This window comes from Talpa europaea (genome assembly GCF_964194135.1).
Source record: "Talpa europaea genome assembly, chromosome: 2".
In the NCBI taxonomy this organism is placed as follows: domain Eukaryota; kingdom Metazoa; phylum Chordata; class Mammalia; order Eulipotyphla; family Talpidae; genus Talpa; species Talpa europaea.
Window position 1 is genome coordinate 126498316 of NC_140068.1, and position 19461 is coordinate 126517776.

Consider the following 19461-nt stretch of genomic DNA (forward strand, 5'->3'; position numbering starts at 1 on the left):
GTGAGATGAGGACAGACCAGGAGGGGGAGAGAGAACATCAGAGGGACATACAGAAAGAGAAAGGGAGAGTCAGCCAGTGAGGACAGGGAAGGAGACAGAAGAGGCCTCGCTGGCATCAGTCACTGTTGGAGTGGACACCCCCTGCCTTGGGTGGCCTCGTCCCAGTCAGAACCCAGTCCCAAGTCAATACAACCTCCAGGCAGGTGGGCAGGTGTGTGAGCAGGTTGGGGGTCCTGAGAAATCTGTGGCCGGCACGTGTGCACTGTCTGTGGCCCTGGCACCTTGACTGGACCCGCAAAGCCCTGTAGGGCACAGCCAGAGAGGAGCAGGGCTGACAGGTACACTGGGTGGGAGGACAGGCACCCCGGGTGGGAGATGTCTCTGCCCCCAGCAGGGCTAGCCAGGCCTGGGTGAGGCGTGTGCAGGTGCCCTTCCCCGGGTGGGACCCTCCAAGTGCTGTGAGCCTGACACCAGCCTCCCCTCCAAGGGCAGCAGAGAGGAGTGGCCCACTCCCCAGGGAGAGGCTCCACACTCTGGAGCTCCTCTGGGCCCATGGGAGACAGGAGCCTGGAGTTGCCGATGCTGCAGGGCCTGCTCCCTGGCAGGGAGGATGAGCCGGGTCAGCAGCCAGAGACCTGGGTCCCCAGGTTGTTCCTGGCTGCATGGCTCCATCCAAGGTCTCTGGGAGGCTGTGCTGCTGTCAGTGTTGTGAGATGAGCCTGGTATGGAGGGCCAACAGGAAGTGGCCCAGGTAGCCATGTGGCGGGCCGGGGGGGGGGGAATGGGGGGGCATCTGTCTGAGCAGGAAGTCCAGGGAAGGGGACCCAGGAAGTGACATCACCTCTGCGAGATGACAGGGCACACATGACCTCGGAACCCTGGTCCCCAGGCAGTTGGTTCTGAACCAAACCTGACCCAGCTCACTTGCCTGGTGGGCCTGAACCCAGCCCCACGTTTTCTTGCTGTTTGCCCAGGTCTCCCCGCAGTGGACCCAAAAAAGGTCCACGAAACTCGTGTCACACTCTGCCGAAAGGCATGAGGAGCCTGTGCGTACGCCTCGGGCCAGCGCCAGCACTGCCCCTCAGGTAACTAGGGGGGGCCTGGGGACAGGTCAGACAACGCCAGGGCTCTGATGCCCCCACCCCTCCCTTCCCCCTGTGAGTGCGGGTGTGCGTGCAGTGAGAGTGAGTGTGTGCGTGCTCCAGGAAGGAGGGTCTGGCCCACCCAGGTGTCTGCTCATGTCTACACCAGAACCAGCCTGGCTGGTGGTGGGACCCAAACCGTCATGGCTGCTCCCTCTTGCCCCAGCTGGTTGCTACCCAGCAGGTGCTTCTGTTTACTCCCAGGAGGTCTTTTGTGTCCAGGAAGGTGAAGAGATCCAGAGAGTGCAATTCCCCGACTGTCCTCCCACAGCCCAGTGTGGGATCTGTCCCAGCACAGAGCCCAGGTTGAAGTGCACCTGCAACTTTGAGATTGGGGCACATGTCCAAAGGAACTGGCTGCAGTACCCGAAATCCCTGGAGGAGCCGTCCGAGGGTGAGTGGCCCAGGCTGGTGCATGGGCCCGGCTGGGCGGGGTAGGGTCAGGTGGCTCTTGGAGGAGACCACACGGGCTAGATTTGGACCACGAGCAGTCTGACCTGGCATCTGCAACTGCCTCATTTGAGGAACAGAATCCCAAGGGCCCCCTATTTTAGCGTGGTCCCTGCTCAGGGCTCTAGCATGTGGTCTGTTTGAAAAGGCAAGAGGCAATCTGGCGTGTGGCTGATGGCCTGTCCTCTTGCATCTGTAGCCGCTTCTCAAGGACCACAGTTGGGCTCCCCTGCAGCCCATGGGACAGGCCAGAGCCAAGCCAAGTTGCTGATTGGAGAGAAGCAGACACCGGGGTTGTCTCTGCTTGTGCTTCAGGATCCCTGCAGGGGCTGGTTCCCCAGGCAGGGCTGCTGCTGCCTTCGCACCCTCACTTGAACCTGCAGGATGTTGGCCAGAGGTGGCTTCCTCCCACAGGTGTGGTTCAAGCTCAGGACGCTCTTGCGTAGGCTGCATTCTCCTGGCCAGGGCATGACTTTTCCAGCAGGGTGGAGTGAGCTCAGCAATGTCCCCATGGGGTGCAGCATCCTGGTCATTGTCTGGTTCCTCCTGCAGCACTCCTCTTATCTCAAAATCCTCAAAGAAGTCTTTGGGATCCTGCGCCAGTCTTGGCTTCCCCAGAAGGGGTGGGGTGTGAACTGCCCACACTGGGCAGCTCCTGAAGCATCCTGGCCTCTACCTGTCTCCCGCAGTGGAGCTGGTGTAAACACACCACTGCCAACATGCCCTGCTATGGCCTGGCTAGGGCCTGGCTCCCCACAAACAGGTGGTGTGTGCTTATGCCCAGCAGGTTGTCCCACAGGTTTCAGGTCCTGGACTGGTTTCCCCAGCAGGGCTGGTATTAGCTCAGCAGCCTGGGGACATCCTGCTGGAATCTGGAGGGTTTCAGGCTATGTAGGGGTTTAGTGAGCTCAGAGTGCCCAGGAACAGCTACAGTACCCTGGGCATTGTCTGTCTGACCCAGCAGGCCTGCTGGGCTCTCCTGTTGCTCTGGAACAACATATGCAGAGGGTGCCTGCCTGATGCCATTCCTCCAGGGTCCCATCCCCTGACCCCTGTCCTGCCTGCCCACCTCTGGTGCAGACTAAGCACCGCTGACCCCAAACCTCTCCTCACCCACCTCTCTAGCCACATATCCTCGTTTAACTTCTACTATCCCTCCACCCACTGACACCTGGCCCTCCTCTTGTAATTCAAAAATCTTTGTTTCCTAGTTGATTTCACGTTTTTTTTTTCATTTTATTTTCTCCAGGGTTTCTTGTTCATTATAGAAATACTAATAAAGTTTGTTTTGTATCACCCAAATTTTTTCACTCCTTTTGCGTCCAGTTCTGTCATAGTGCTGGCCTCCTTCTTGCTATGGCCTATGCAGAAGATCTACAACTAGTGTAAACCCTTTAGCCAAACCACTCACTGCCCAGGCCCCTCAGGCCCTGATTCCTTCACATGTCTGCTGCCTCTGTTCTGAATTCTACCTGGGCGTTTTACAGAGCAGGAACCAAATAAGTGGTGACCTGGGATCTTCCCAAGTACACAATAGAGGTAGTACACATGGTAGGTGTAATGCAAATTTGGTTTGTTGGGCCTCCCTGGTGTCCTAGGGGTGAAGTCTCAGTGCTGCACCACTGAGGCCTGAATCTAGGCCAGCTCAGGGAGCTGAACCTGCTAGGGCTCAGCAGACTTCTCCTATCTCACCAGATGCTCCCCTTAACAGTGTATTTCAGTAAATCTACCTGTTCTGCTTCCCAGTCTGTCTCTGCTGAATCCTCTTATCCCTATGCCGAAAGAAAAAAAAAATTGGGGATATTGAATTTTAGTTAAACAGTAGGGTTTTGTAAATGAGCAATATCTATCAAATCAGCCATATGTCATTACATAAGTATAATCAAGAAATCATTATTAATGTCTATATCAGTCCATGTTAGGACATCCATTTATAAGAACATATGTTTTAGGAGGAAGATATTAAGATTAGAGATGTAATGGGATATCCAGGGCTACAATTTCATTAAATAGCCTCACCCAGGAACACCCAATGAGACAGTGAGGAGTGGCAAGAGCTGCAGGCAGTGCCCTGATGACTTAATTTGAATGGTGGCAATGTTGACCTCCCAATGTTGACCTCCCTCCGTTATGGCTATAAAATAGACTCCTGGCAGTGGTTTGTGACTTTCTGAATGATTCAGTGCTGAGAAGGCGAAAGATGAGAAGGCGAAAGATGAACGTCAAAGGAAGTTAGGAAATGAGGCATTTTTGTCCATGGGAGTGGACACAGGGTTTAAGACCTTTGTGTCTCATGTTAGTTCTCACCTCAGAGAGCACCTACCACAGATCATGTCCCCTTTGTGTGGATAACACTCAGCCTCTCTCGTTGGTCACCCCAGGGCTTATTCAACAGTCCCTGAAAGTCATAGAAATCGAGATCAAGGGTGATTTCATCATACCTGAGTCCAGTAGCATGAGTTTCTTCTCATCATGGGTGATTCATCAGTCACTGTCACTCACGAATGCCCAGATTTCCAGTCAAAGAAATCACAGTCAAGCTCTTGCTGTGATAACATCACTTAAGTAGACCAGACAGCTACATGGTAACAGGTGGATTTCTTCACTCAGTTTACTCTGTTATGGAGAGTGATGTGTTCTCAAGAATTGACATCCATTCTGGATGTAAGATTCCCTTCCCTGACTGCCAGCATCTCCTTTCAAGAGCCAACAGATTGCCTGATTCACCAGCATAGAGCCTATATAACATTGCCTCTGATAAGGGGCACATTTTATGGTGAAGTAAGTATGACATTGGCAGCGTGTCTGCAGGAATCACTGATTCTACCACACAGCATGTCACCTGGAAGTTGACAGCATAATTGAAGTATGAGAGACATTAAAAACTTTTAACATTTTATCTTGGGCAAAACACTCTGAGATGGTGGAAGACAGCTTTCAACATGTGCTATACACATTGAAGTAATGGCCAATATATAATCTGTGTTCCAATATTGAGAAAGCATGGATCCTGCAACTAAGAGGTGAAGAAGGATCAGCCACTCTCACCATTACTCCTAATGATGCACTGGAGGAATTTATACTTTTCACCCCACACCTTCACCCTATTAGATTAGAGGCTCTCCGAGGACGTGAGGTGGGAGGTTGGGAGGCATATTTGTACCAGCAAGGTTCTGCTGGATTTGATGTTATATCTACTGCCTAAGCATTTATATTCCTTGAGCCAGTGAGCCATAATGAACTCTATTGTGATCGTTTTCAGAATAATTGACCCTGATTACTATGAGGAGCTAGGGTTGCTGCTGCATAATGGAGTAAGAAAGGAGCTCATGCAGAAACTCTGGAGAACTGGGGCTTCTTGCCAAATAGAAATACAAACGGGCCATGCAACAACCATGTCCTGATGGGGGTGAGGGACTCAGTCTCCCACTCTGCAGGGATGAAGAATATAGGTTTGCTCCAGGGAGAGTGGAATCTGGAATGACTGTGTGAGAAAGAGACAAAGCACATTAATAATAGTGTTGTGACTACATGCATCTGTGGAGGCTTGGTCCATTAACAGAGTCTTTTGTAGACCTTGTCACTGGCCACCACATCAAAGACTGTGACTGACTGGACTCCACAGAGTGCGTGAATAGATCTGAGTGGTGTAAGGAATAGACTGTATGGGACATTTCTCAGGCCTCATGTCTTCTATCCCTTCAGTTCACCTTTTTACTGCTATAGTTTATTGTTTCATAGTGAGCAGTTTCATGCAGGTATAACCTTCCACCACCTTAGTCCAGTTGCACCTTATGTGTCACTTGCTGCCTCAGGTCCTTTCTGAAGCCATTCTGTGAGATGACTGCTGCACTGGTCTGGCACCTGCTCACTCATGTACAACATAGGAGAGGGAATTAATAGCCCAGGTGGCGACCCTCGATCTATGGGAGATAGAAATCAGCGAGTTAATAGGTCCCTCCATCTTTCCTTCCATCGGTGGATAATTTTCTGTATTCCACAGAATTAGCTCCTTCGAGGGCCCCAGGGAGACTGAACCCCAGTTGCCCATGGCAGTACCCAGGTCAGTAAAGCACCCTGGTATCAACTTTTCTTCCACTCCCTGCTTTATGTTTCCTGTTCCCGTGGTAATGAACCCAAATAAACTATTTGCATGCAAAACCTCAAGATTTTTTCTGGCTAAGATACGTGTGTTACTTGGGGAAAACGGAGATGGGGATAAATCTGCTGACATGGGTGTGGAAAGATATCCCAGGAAAATTATCATTTATGCTAAATGCTGTTTATGTAAAAACACATAGATATGTAAAGAGATGCATGCAAAAATGTCACGAAAATATTAATGCTTATTATTATGGTAAGATGACAAGATAATTTTTATTATATTTTTATATTTCAAAAGTTTCATATTTTATAAATGGTTTGAGTTGTTCACAATGAATGTGTGATATTTACATTATATAATTAGAGAAACGTAGTAAAAATGGGAGTACAAATAATGAGACAATAAATAGATCTTTGGGCCAAGGTGGTATTTCTCGCTTTAGACATCTACACATAACAATCTTTTTTTCCTGAAGCCAGAAAGCAAACCCATCTCTATAGAAGTAAATAGAAGTTTTACCTTGTCAAAACAAGTGTCAAGGCATGAGCAGAGCCCACTAGTTGCATAGCAAGGGCTGGACTTCAGTCTGAGCTCCACTGGAACCTCTTGCTCTCCTCACACACCATCCTCCAACCTTGCTGAAATCACATAACTCCAACTCCCACTTGGAGAAAAAGAAAAAAAATGTCCTAAACTCTTAGGCATTTGGTATTTCCTCAAAATTCTTACTTATGAGAGATAACAAGAGGAATTAAATTGGCTTATTTGTTCCAAAGGCTGATTTGGGCCCTATGAGGAATGATGGCATCTATTTACAATTATCTTTCCTCCACTATCCCTCCCTCTGATCCACAGTTTCAAGTCTTTTATTTATAATTGTCCTTAATATAGTTTGGTTCAGTTCCTAACTAGAACGTGCACTGGGAAGGAATTGAGACAGTGTTTTTGAGAGGTGGGGAAAGTGATTGAAGCCCTTTTATGAACCAGGATTTGAATTTTGGAAAATACAGGCAACTTTCTATTTCTTTTTAAAGATTTTTTTTATTTATATAAGAACTGGAGTGTAGTCAGAAGCATGGGAGGGTGAAAGAATTCACCAGAGACAGAGCAGGGAGAAGAACAGGCAGACAGACAGAAGACACTGCTGAGGGCAGCAGCGGGAGAGGCAGGAGAGGTCTGCCGTGCCATGTGGGTTTCTCCCTGGGCGGCCGGGAATCGAACCCACACTGCAGAGGCTGCGGACAGCTTCACAGTACAGTGTTCCACCCACTGCACCACCAGGGAGGCCCACAACTTTCTATTTCACACCCCTCACAGAAGAAATCTTCAGGGTGAAGATTCTAAGTATGAAGGATTTTGAAATGTGTACTGGAATGAAGAAGGTTGGGGAAATCCGTTCCAAAATCATCAGGTGACAGCAGCTTCAAATATTAGTAAATCCTGACTTGAGAATTGAAGAAAATTTCCCACTGGGGAAAAAAAAAATGGAATGGAAGTTGATACCTGGCACTTGATTCTACAATCCAGAAGAAAGAAAAGGCAAACTTCCTGCAAACATCAGTTTAGGGACTTAAACACACCAGAAGCATCGTTTTTCAACTTCAAGATGTATGTTTCTACCACCCAGTGGCGATTAAACAAACTGATGAACACTCTTTTAAGTTCAATATTCTTTATTGGAAACCATAACTTATAAGACAAACTATCAGGTCATCCCCAAACGCCGGGTTTTCCTTAAACCTCAGGTTCTCACCATCCCCGGCTGCAGGGGGCCTTTTTGGCCCAGTCAGATAAGGTACTAGCAAGCAGCTAAGAAAAAGGGCCTCACACCGTGGGGCTGAAGATTTAACAACCCTTTGCTTGTTCTTGGTCACAAAAAAGAGAAAAATTTATCAGAAAGTATATTAGGCAATAAATTACACATATCAGCATATTGTAAGTGAACAGCACGGGAAATTATCTGTTTAGAAATTAGTTATTAAACAATTTGGCCCACTTGACAATGGGAGACAATTTATTTTACATGCCTGACAAGCAATCCAGCACAACAATTATAGTAGGTCCTTCTTTTGCCTTCTCTTGAAGCTTCTTGGGAAAGTTTTTTAATGAAGCTATTTGAGTTAAGGAGTTTCTAGGTAGAAAAAGTTCTGATAGTTGAGTAGCAGCCGGTCCCCTGGCTGAAGGCCATGCGAATAAGAAAAGTCTTTTCTTGCTTAGGCTTTAGCTGATAGGGGTGTCCTGGCGGCTATCCACTGTCTTAGGTTATTGTTTAACTGAAACAATGAGTTTTAGTGTAAGGCTTAGTTTTTTATTAACCTTGAAGGTTGCCTTCTTGCTGAGAGCACATAGTGGCCAAAAGTCTATGGAAAAAAGGATGCACTGATTGTTTCTGCTTTGTTTCTATGCACATGATATTGTCATCTCACGGCTTGCTAAAAAAGTATAAAGAACCTGCTGAGTCTCTCGGCAGAAGATACTTGCACCTCATCCAGTGTCAGTGTCTCCTCACTGCCTCATCCCCTTCCCCTCAGTCCTTTTCGCTGCACCTAGACCGTCTTTTCCTTTCAAGGACTTCAGACCTGACATTTTGCTGAAAGCTGGTCTGCGGCAATCCCCCATTCCACATGGCTCCTTAGAGGGAGCAAAGAATAAAGTTTTGCCTTACCCTAGGCCTTAGCCTTCCTTTACCTTGTCAATAAGTTGTTCTCAAGGCATGGTGCTGTTTTGAGAAGGCAGTGGGTGGGGCGTTCTGAGCTCGGGTGCCTGAATGTCTTAGGAGGCCTGTCTTCAGGATAATGCCGGGTTTGGGATGAGCTAGCCACCCGGATGGTGGAGGTTTCCATTTTCGTAATATTTTAATGTTATTTAGATATCCAAGCACTCCAGGAAGCTTCTAGGGAGCAGGAAATGTCCTCTTGGTCTTGGTCAGCGGGGCAGTGGTTATCAGGTTTATAAAACGTAAAAACCAATTTTCATGCACTTGATTATAAATAAGATATATTTCAGTTTAAAGCGTTATTAAAAACATATACCTTTAAAATGTTCAGTGCCAGGGATAAAACCTCACACTGTTCTCCTCATGACTTTGGACTGTCACTGCAAAAACATTGACTTCTCCTAAGAGAAAATTAGAACTTAGAGAAGAAATGGATATTTAATTGCAAGATATTTTGATCGGAGACAGTTATTTCCATTTAGGTGATTCGTTTCTTTTCCTTTTTAACATCACATTTGATTTATAGTTGATAGTACCTTGGAATGCTATTTAGTTATAAAACTGGAAATGCTTAATTCTTGCTTTCTGGCTCCTTTCTTAGGACGTGACTTCCATGACCGTCCTTGGACAACCTGCTGACCATGCTGCAGGCCACTCTTGGCTGGAGCCTGCAGCCTGCATGGGGCAGTCCCGATGCCAGTGCACATGGCGGGGAGCCTAGCGGCAGCTGGCTTTTCTCTCCTCCCCACCCATGCACCCTGGGCTCTTGAAACAGAAGAGGATGCTCTCCAGACCACGGACCAGGTATGTATTTCCAATTTGGAATTGTTTGCTCTTGTTAAATCAGTCACTCTTTGGCCGACCTGCAAAAGCTGTTTTCTTCTCAGGGTTTCTGTTTTTGTTCACCTATGAAATGAAGGAGCTGGTCTGACTTAAATCACCTGGGGTGATATAACCCAAACAAGAAAACAGGTGCTGTAGCAGACAGTGTTCAGTGCTTTGGTTAAAGAATGTCCGTCCCTTAGCTTTTTCATAGAGAGCATGTTTTTCAAAAACACATGCCTGGTGCAACAAGTTTCATCACCTCTACCTCACTGAGTGGCACTCAAAATACACTAGCTTGGCAACGAGGTGCTGTGAGTATGCTCTGTATCTTGCCCATCCCTCCCCCACCCCTCAAGTCATCCACTCTTTGTGAGAATAACTGAAACCATTGAGAGTTATTATTATTATCAAATGTTTATGAAATAATTTTGATCACAAGATATTGCTAAAAATACATATATAAAATATAAATGTGTATATAAAAATATATGTATATAAATATATACAAATATGTGTGTGTATACAGAAATTCCTATTTCTCCTTCACACTGCTTTCCCCAATGACATCAATTTTTGTGGAACCTTCATTTCATAACATGATTACCCCTTCCCCACTCTTATCCCCCAGCCATCAGTCTTGGGTTCTGAAAAAAATCCTACTCTCAAATGGCAGCATATTTGCAGCACAAGAATGAGAATCTGAGAATAAGAAGCCTTTCCTGGTTCCTGAGCCACAGCTTATTGTCTTTATGTGATATGGCTTCTCGAGGACATAAAAAAATTCCCTCAAACAAAAGCCAATGGTTTATTTATATAAAGTAGAGGCAATGAGCTCATGAATGCATGCATTTGCTTATTATTCTTCCTCGCAGAGGAGATGGATGGATGACTCTATTTATCTCTCTGTCTACACATATCTCTCTCTCCATATGCAAAGAAAAGTGGTTTAAGTTGAGGAAATCAGTGAGTAATGATAGGAGGACTTGGTTGAGATGTGGGAAACTAAAGACTTAGTCCCAGCCCTGCTTATAGAATGAACTTGGCAAGTCATTATCTGAGACATCATTTCCTCTACAATGAGGGAGGAAGGCTGGGGTGACGTGCAGTCAGAGGCTCAAACTGTACAACTCTATGGAGTGACCTTGACAGGCTGGGCTTTCTCAGAAGCTGACTCCATGAAGGGGCTTAGCAGGAAGGCTGCTTATTCAGGAGGAACTGAGGAGCATCATTGACTCTGGTATATAGTTTTATGCAATTTGAGGCAATTTTTCCTGGTGACACTTTCCAACTCTGGACAATAAGGTCTTCACTTAAGTGTTACAGGGCAAGAGAGGGACACCCCAGAACCCCCAAACCTGCCCATTCTAAATACGTTCTGCCGTCTGCCACACCAAGACAAAACATACAAGACCTTTAATGGAAAGTAACATTAATACAATTAGTGTGCAGTACAGAAAAGACAAAGAATATAGTTTCCAAATCAAGCACCTAAAGTTACCCATGCCCTCATGGGTGAATGCCCAGCCAAACTGGGTTGAACCAAAGCAGGGCCACTGAGGCCCAAAATTCTGCCACAAGTCTAAAGCACCTTCTGGTGGGGACCCATAGAAAAGGGTCAGAAACAGCCAGACAAGTCTGGAGGAAAAGTGCAAAATCAAAATCAAGATCAATGCTGCCATTGGTCTCTCACCCACATCTGTTTCAGTCCGTCTAGGACCAAACATCAAGCACAGCTTCTTCACATGTCTCTTCACTCCATGTGCCTCCTCTAGGTCTCCTTCTGGCTCTCCATCCTGCTTCCTTCCTTCTCCAGTCTCCTCTTCAGCTTCTTCTCTTCCCTGATCAGCTATAACCTCCCTTGGGTGGGGCAGGGAATCTGGCACTTCCCCTTTTCCTGGGAAGCTCCCTGTTACAGAAGGACCATCTGGGAGGCCCATCACCATGTCCACCACAATGTGAAAGCATAAGGTTGCTGTTAGTAAAATAATAGGATCGTAACATCATGCGGATATTGGAGATCATGCCAGTCTACCTCTCTGTTGAACAGTGGAGGAAAATGTGGGGTTCAGTGACTTGCCCATGATCACTCAGCAAGATTACAGCAAAATAAGTCTGTTCTTTCCAGAACAAGACTGTTCACATGGTATACACCTGATGGAGGACAGGAATAGCAAAACGGCAAAGGCGGCCCCACAAGACCAGCGACCTGGCTCACACAGGAATTGGGGGTAGAAGAGATTAGCATAGCTGTTGACACAGCTATGGAAACCAAGATCCTTAGGTGCCAAAGCCCAATTTACAAAGCATAAGATCCAAGCAGGTATCAAGCTGCTGTAGGCAGTGTCCAGAGCAAAGGTTCAAGGGTAAAGATATGGAGATCAAGTCCATTGTGGAATTTCCTGTCCTTTTCAGATTCTACATAGTTATCCAAAATGAGCAAATGGGCTTTCCTGGTGGCACAAGGGGTTAAGATGCAACCTATGAAGCTATCTGAAGCCACTGCAGGACGAGTTCCATCCCCAGCCAGGGAGCAACCCACATGGCGCAGTAGACCTCTCCTGACTCGCCCGCTGCTTCCCTCAGCAGTGTATTTCTGTCAGTCTGACTGTTCTGCTCCCCACTCTGTTTCTGGTGAAACCTCTCACCCCCCACACCTCTGCCCTGTACCCCAGCTCTTGTATGCATAAATAAATAGATCTTAAAAAAAAAATAAGCAACTAAACTAAGGCTCACAAGGAGTGAGCCCCTCCCAAACAAGAGAAGACTTTATCAGTGCAGTCTCTGCACAGGCTCTGGGAGCCATCTCTCTGCCCATCTGTGCCTATGCAGGTGCTTCTTTTTACCAACCCTCTCCCTCTGCAGGGCAGCAGCTCCCTACCTGCCCGTGACCTGTACTTCCCCTCATTGACCTCCTTCAGCGGAGGCCGCTCTCCTCAAGGCCACCTGCCTGCAAACATGCAGGCCTCTCTTAGCCAACCTGTCCCTTTCAGGGCAGCTCTTCCTGCCTGCTTGTGTCTATGCAAGTGTCCTTTATTCTTCTGTCCCTTTCCCTAACAAACCTGCTTTTTAAATATAACCAATGTCTCTGTTCTCGTGGAGGAACTTGCCTGGGAAACTCACCGCGTATTGCTGAAACGGGAGCTCTGGTGAAACCTTTCCCAGAGTGAGCCCAAGGACCCCACACTCCAAACCCACTAACTCCAAAAAAATCCCATCACACCTGCTGAACTCTCCACAGGAGCATAAAGAGGCAGGTCACAACTGTCCTGAGGGTGCCACACTGGCCTTGGCCGCAGTCACATCCCTGGGGGTCTGGAGCTCTAGCCTGCATTTTATGACAACTCTTCTATTCCCAGTGCCTCAGCCTTTCAAAGAAAGTGGCATTCATGCCTCTTGCTTCCTTGGTGCCTGTTCAGGGAATTTTTTCAAGTTGGTCTTTTCTCCTTGGCGCCTGGTTAAAAAAGGGGAAGTTAAAAATGCATTAGGATTAAGCCCAGTGGTGATGGTGCCTTGGTGCCTTTGGCCATATGGGAAATTCTTCAATTCCTCATGCAAAGCTGGATTGACAGAAAACAGGGCCAAGCCTGAGAGGATCAGGAACTGGCATATTCCCCCCCCCCCCCCGATTTGCACAATTCACCCCCAAGTGTCTCTGGGGCTTGAGCTGAAGAGGCCCCAGGGGTTTGTGTTCAGAACCAGTCTCTGTGCCTGGCAGCACTTGGGGTGGGGGTTAGGAGGCAGGAATCAGAGGTAAAACTGCCAGAAATGGTTACATTTTGTAAGTAATGTGTCTTATCTTGTTCCATTCAGAGAGGAAAAGAAAACATCAGCCTCAGAGCCAAACCTATTTCTGGGGTTAATCCATCTCTGTACAGCTGCTCTCTGTAAATCTCTCTTGCATTAGATTCCAGGTGCTTTAGACTAATTAATGCACACACTGTTTCTGGGAAATTTAATAAGAGCCGGCTGTGTCTCTTGTAATTCGTGTTTCTGTGTCTTACCTCCACATCATGCGTTCATATGGAAATTAATTTAGTGCTCATCAGATAGCAGAGTGAATGGTCAAGGTGTGGGTTTCTCTTAAGCATTGTTGAAAGTCCTTCCCCCACCCTCCTGCAGGTGAATACTTAATATTATCCAAACAGGGAGAAACTACCTTGCTGCCAATACACAGGAAAGATTTTAGAGCTGAAGGTATAACAAGGCAATCCCCAGGAAAAGGGAGTTTCCAGGTTCCTTGTGATACCGGAATTGTCAGGCCTAGTCTTCCAGCCTGGAACAGATCCCAGGCTGCAGGTGCAGCGCTGAGTCCCAGCCACTAGACCTCCACGGGATGGTGTCTCCGAAGCCGCAGCAGGAACTTCGCAGACTCTCAGGCAAGCAAGCAAGAAGAGGCAGGTTTGTTTTGAGAAAGAAAAAGTTTATTGAGGAGAAAATCCCTAAATTCTTCAGAGGTCCCCTCCTGCACTGTCCCTAAAACTGCCTAATTTCTAGCTTGCCCTGTGTCTCACTTGCCCCGTCATGGAAGTGCGGAGCTGAGCAGGGATGGGGAGCAAGAGAAGGCAGGAGAAGGAAGGAAGGGGATACCAAGACCAGCACCTGGAGGAGACAGTGGAGCAGAGAGACATGTGAAGAAGCTGTACTTGCTCCTTGGCCTTGGGTTGTACCAGGAACTTGGGGGATATGAAGGAAACAATTGAAAGAGACAGAGATGTGGGGAAGAGACCTGTGGGGAGGCTGACACTGGCAGCCTTTATACTGATTTGGGTTTTGATTTTGATTTTGCTTGTTTCTTTTTATTTATTTATTTATTTAGTTAGTTTTTTATTTTATTTTTATGCAAGATCTGGGGTACAGGCCAGGTGCAGGGGAGGGTGAGAGAATTCACCAGAGACAGAGCGGGGAGCAGAACAGGCAGACGGACCAAAGACACTGCTGAGGGGAGCAGCGGGCGATGAAGGAGAAGTCTGCCGCGCCATGTGGGTATCTCCCTGGCCTGCCAGAATCGAACCCACACTGCAGAGGCTGCAGACAGTTTCACAGCCCTGCGCTCAGCCCGCTGAGCCACGGGGAGGCCCTGATTTTGCTCTTTTCCTTCTAGACTTTCCTGGCCCCTTTTGCCCCTTTCCTATGGGCCCCCACCAGGAAATGCCTTAGACTCGGGTCCTGTTTTGAGCTAACTCTGTTTGGCTGGGCATTTACCCACAAGCGCATGGGTGGTAGTTTTTGGTGCTTGATTTGGAAACTGTATTCTTCCTGTTTTTCTTCTCTTTATTGCACACTAATTGTATTAAAGTTGTTTTCCATTGAAACTTTCATGCACTGGGGCATGTTTTTTCTTGATGTGCTGGGTGGCAGAACCTATTTAGGTTTGGAGGTCCTGGGGTACCCCTCGTCCTCCTGTAACAAAGGGATTCCTTCACTTTTCACATCTGGACTTGACCTGGCCCTCCATGGCCAGTGTGTTCCCATCACGCCCTGCCATGCCCTACCTGGGAACCCTCTAATTTAGCTGACCTCTAGATGCTTCCTAAATGTTCATTCTTTTCCAGGCCTTCTCGTCCCTTAGTATATGCTGGTCCCTTTGCCTGGACCATCTTTCTCTGCCTTCTTCACTAGAGGAACATCTGCTTCTCCTTTGAAGGCTCCTAAAATGTCATTCCTCTGAAGGATTGGAGTTGGGATTCCTCAATAATGAAGGTGTCATAAGGTTGCTGGTGAGAGACAAGCCTGCATGAGGAAACCCCAGGTAGCTGAGAAACTGATTCATTGTTCTCCCTCCCTGGAAAGATTCTTACAAGGGTCCTGCTCTTGCTTATTTGCTGCAGGGGGTCTTGTTGCCCCAGCCAGATAGGATACTGACAAGCAGCAAAGAGAAAGGGCCTCACACCATGGGGCTGAAGATCTGGCATCCCTTCGCTTTTTGTTCTTGGTCATAGAGAGAGAAAAAATTTATTAGAGAGTATATTGGGCAGTGGATTGTACGTGTCAGCAGACTGTGGGTGGATGGCGTGGAAAATTGTTTAGAAATTAGTTATTAAACAATTTGACCCACTTGACAATGGGAGACAATTTATTGTACATACCTGACAAGCAAATCAGCACAACTATTATAGTAAGTCCTTCTTTCGCTTTTTTAGAAGTTCCTTTTTATTTAGATTTTTCTTAGGAAAGTTTTTAATTGAAGTTAACTGTGTTAAGACGTTTCTAGTTAGAAAAAGTTCTGATAGCTGAGTAGCAGCCGGTCCCAGCTGAAGGCCATGCGAATAAGAAAATTCTTTTCTTGCTTAAGCTTTAGCTGATAGGGATGTACTGGCGGCTATCCACTGTCTTAGGTAATTGTCTAGCTGAAATCATAAGTTTTAGTGTTAGGTTTGGTTTTTTATCTATTAACCTTGAAGGCTACCGTCTAGCTGAAACCTGTAGGAGCCAGTAGTCCATGGGAATAGAATACTCTGATTGTCTCTGCTTTACACATGATAATGCATTTTTTTTCTGATTACTAAAACTGAATAAAGACCTGCTGAGTCTCTCAGCAGAAGATACTTGCACCTCATCCAGTGTCAGTGTCTCCTCACTGCCTCATCCCCTTCCCCTCAGTCCTATACACCACACCTAGGCCGTCTTTTCCTTTCAAGGACTTCTGACCCGACATTTTGCCGAAAGCTGGTCTGCGGCACTTATTCAAGTAGGCCATCTGTGACTGCCTGCACTGTTTTCATTAGGCATTACTGGGCGGATTGTCAATAATTCCTTGTTGGCTACCCGAACTTAGCAGGCCTGGAAAAGCAGTGGGTGGGGGGGGGGGGACGATGAGAAAGAAGGCGGGGAAGACAGGGGGTGGCTAATGAGTCTCCTCAGTGAGCACACAAAACAGTGAAGGGATGAAATATAAGCAGGAAGTGAATTTGCTTCCAAGGGAAAATTGGTGGAAAATTATTTTTCCTCTGCTTTGGATTTCATTTTTAAAAAATGCCTTTCTCATGGGCCTCCCCTGGTGGCACAGCAGTTGAGCGCTGGGCTGCGAAGCTGCCTGCAGGCTCTGCAGCACCAGTTCAATCCCAGCCACTGGTGAAGGTCCCACGTGGCGCACAGACCTCTCCTGCCGCCCGCTGCTCCCCTCAGCCGTGTATTTCGTCAGTCTGCCTGTTCTGTTCTCCGCTCTGGCTGTGGTGAATTCTCTCACCCTCCCACACTTCTGACTGTACCCAGTGCTTGTATAAATAAATAAATAAATCTTTAAAAAAAATGCCTTTCACTTTAGTGGAGAAAAAAAAAATTAAAGGTAAACCCACAATGAGGCACCACTTCATGCCCAAGCGAAAAGCCCATCTTGAAATAAAAAAAGACATCCCCTGCTCATGGATTGGAAGAATTAACATTATTAAAATGGCCATCCTACCAAAAGCAATTTACAGATTCAATGCTATTCCAATAAAAATTTCAATGACATTCTTCAAAGAAATAGAACAATTATTGATGAAATTCATATGGAATCACCAGAAACCCCAAATAGCCAAAGCTCGCTTGAAATAAAAAAGAAGGGAATGGAGGCATCACACTCTCAGACTTCAAACTATACTACAAAGCCATAATCATCAGAACTGCATAGTATTGGACCAAGAACAGACAAATGGACCAATGGAACCGAATAGAAAATCCAGAAATAAGCCCACAGATTTATGGTCAGCTAATCTTTGACAAAGGAGCAAAGAATATGCATTGGAGCAAAGAAAGTTTGTTCAATAAATGGTGCTGGGAAAACTGGGTCGCTACATGCAAAAGAATGAAGCTTGACTACTACCTCACACCATGCACAAAAACCAACTCAAAATGGATTAAAGAACTAGACATAAGACCTGAAAATACATAGAAGGAAATACAGGCGAAACACTACATGACATGCACCTCAAAGACATCTTTACAGACACATCACCCAAAGCAGTGAGAGTGAAAGCAAAGATTAACAGCTGGGGGCCTCCCCAGTGGTGCAGCGGTTGAGCGCTGGGTTGCGAAGCTGCCCGCGGCCTCTGCGGCACCGGTTCGATCCCCGGCTGCTCCCCGGCCACAGGAGGAGGGTCCCACATGGCGCGCAGACCTACCTGCTGCCCGCTGCTCCCCTCAGCAGTGTACTTTGGTCCTTCTGCTTGCTCTGCTCCCTGCTCTGGCTCTGGTGAATTCTCTCACCCTCCCGTGCTTCCGACTGTACCCAGTGCATGTATAAAACAAACAAACAAACAAATAAATAAATAATAAGTAAATAAAAAAAGTGCCTCTATAAAAAAAAAAAGAGAATTTAAAAAAAAAAGATGAACAGCTGTGACGACATCAAATTAAAGAGCTTCTGCACAGCAAAAGAGGCAATAACCAAAACAAAGAGAAATCCCACCCACTGGAAGAAATTTTTTGCACACGACACTAATGATAAAGGACTGATCACAAAAATCTACAAAGAGCTGATGAGACTCAACAAAAACAAAGAAAATAATCCAGTGACAAAATGGGCAGAAGAGCTAAAAAAAACTTCTTCCAAGAGGAAATGCAAATGGCCAACAGGCATATGAAAAAATGTTCAACATCACTTGTAATCAGGAAAATACAAATCAAAACTACAATGAGATACCATCTTACACCAGTGAGAATGGCACATATTAAAGAACTACCAACAACAAATGTTGGTAAGGTTGTGGAGAAAAAAGAACTCTCCTTCATTGCTGGTGGGAGTGCAAACTGGTCCAACCACTATGGAGAGCTGTATGGAGGTTACTTGACCTACTAAAGATAGAGCTTCCATATGATCCAGCAATTCCACTCCTAGGTATTTACCCAAATGACACAGAAACAGTCATTCCAAAGGGCACCTGCACGCCTTTGTTTATAGCAGCACTATTTACAATAGCTAAGCTATGGCAACAACCCAAATGCCCAAAAATAGATGACTGGATCAAGGAGATGTGGTACATATACACAATGGAATATTACTCAGCAATCAAAAAAGATAAGCACATGCAGTTTGCAGCAACATGGATGGAGCTAGAAGGGATCATGCTCATCGAAATAAGTCAGAAAGAAAAAGAAAAATACCACATGGCCTCACTCAAAGCAGGAATTTAAAAACCTAAATAAGGGACCAGGAAAAAGACTAATTAATACAAAGTAAAAATCAAAATCAACAAGCAACTATAAACCAGAGACACACTATGGGGGGCGGGCAGGGAAAGGAAGGACTGGGTCAAAACAAGGGGGGGGTGCACTTGTATGGGGAATATAACCAATATGAAAATGCAGACATTGTGCAAAAATGAAAAATGATATAAGAATTATATAAAATAAAATATTAATTAAAAAAAAGAAAAAAAAGAAATGCTTTTATTCTTTTGGTACAGCAGGAACATTGCTCCTCAAATAGTTTTCGCCCGTGGGATGAGGAGATGTTGAGTGTTCTAACCTCAGTGTCTCTGACATTACATCCATGAGCTCCTACAAAGATTCACTTCTAAGACATCGTGGTTGTTTGAATGATTGTACCCAAAAGGTATTGATAAATGGATCCATGTTCACCCCCAAAGAAATTTCTAATGGGCTGCAACAAGGTTCTATCTGTAACTCTCTAAACTTTATCATTCACTCACGAAGATGTGAAAGTCAGACTCTGGATAAGTAGAATACAAAAGCAATGGATATAGGCTGCAAAGGTGTTCTGAAGTTCCGTTAGTAAAAACGATGTCACAATCACAAGAATAGAACAGGACATGAGACTAAACTGAGGTTTAAATATAAATGTTAAAGTGGGTTAAACTAATTGCTATTCAAAAAAAAAAAAAGAAAAGAAAACTAAAACAACGTGTTCTCCAGTGAACACTGGCAGGGCTGTCCTTCTAGCACATCTTTTCCAGAAATTAACTCTCTACCTATACAGAATGGTAGCCACATAAGCACTTAAGGTACAACGTGGCGTAGGTGATAAGACCAGAAGTGGACACTTGAACAAGAAAGAGAATCTATTTCGGAGGATTCCAAAATCAGATCGGAGAATGGTAAGACAGTCCCTTTTAGGAAGTCTGGGGTCTAAGAGGTAAAACCTTGGGTTGGGTGGTAGCCATATCTCCACTATGGGGGCAACACAGGGATCTGATCTGTATAGACAGGAACAGGAGAGACTTCTTTCTATTTTTAGTTTCCTTGGGTCAGTTGCTTCTGTGGCTGAGGTGCATCTTTATCTC